The sequence below is a fragment of the Eretmochelys imbricata genome, chromosome 10 (genome assembly GCF_965152235.1).
Source record: "Eretmochelys imbricata isolate rEreImb1 chromosome 10, rEreImb1.hap1, whole genome shotgun sequence".
Taxonomy (NCBI): Eukaryota; Metazoa; Chordata; order Testudines; family Cheloniidae; genus Eretmochelys; species Eretmochelys imbricata.
Genome location: NC_135581.1, coordinates 7,053,593 through 7,054,562, shown reverse-complemented (window position 1 = coordinate 7,054,562; position 970 = coordinate 7,053,593).

Below are 970 nucleotides of genomic sequence, written 5' to 3'. Positions count from 1 at the left end.
GAGTGGGGTGGGGGGAGAGAAAATGTTTTGTAGTGGTAAACACCCATTTTTTCATGGTTTGTGTGTATACAAAGATCTTCTGTACTTTCCACAGTATGCATCTGATGAAGTGAGCTGTAGCTCACGAAAGCTTATGCTCAAATAAATTGGCTAGTCTCTAAGGTGCCACAAGTCCTCCTTTTCTTTTTGCGAATACAGACTAACACGGCTGTTACTCTGAAACCTGTTATAGGAGACTGTCATTCTCTTCTTCCTGTCCTTGTGTAACTTGTCCTCTGCTGCCTTGCCCTTCACCTAGCAGGTTTGGAAAACCCAGTGTTCAATACCAGTCTGTTAATCCAAGTGAGGAAAAAAAGCCCAGCTAAGAGCATAAATTATATCTGCTCTGCTCCCCCTGCTTGTCAGTACAGTTTGCATACATATGAACACATTGTGTGGCTGTATGGAATGAGAACTGTCACTCACATATAGGGTGACCAGACAGCAACTGTGAAAAAACGGGACAGGGGTGAGGGGTAATAGGTACCTGTATAAGAAAAAGTCCCCAAAAACGGGACTGTCCCTATAAAACTGGGACATCTGGTCACCCTATTCACATACATGTAGGGAGCCAGTAGGGGTCCATTGGCCCATGCAGTATTTAACAGAATTAATGTAGACATTGATCATTCCAGTGCCACATAGGTGCTTAACTTTAGGCATGTGAGTAATTCCATTGAACTCAGTAAAAACAACGAGGAGTCCTTGGGGCACCTTAGAGACTAACAAAATTGTTTGGCCACAAGGACTCCTCGTTGTTTTTGCTGATACAGACGAACACAGCTACCACACTGAACTCAGTGGGACTGTTCACAAAGTCAAGCACTCCGGTAAGCGCTTGCAGGGCTTACCAGAGAGAGTTGACCTTTGCCAGAAATTGCTGTCTGTTCTCCAGATCAAACTGCACCCAACCAGGGCTCTGTTTGTTCGG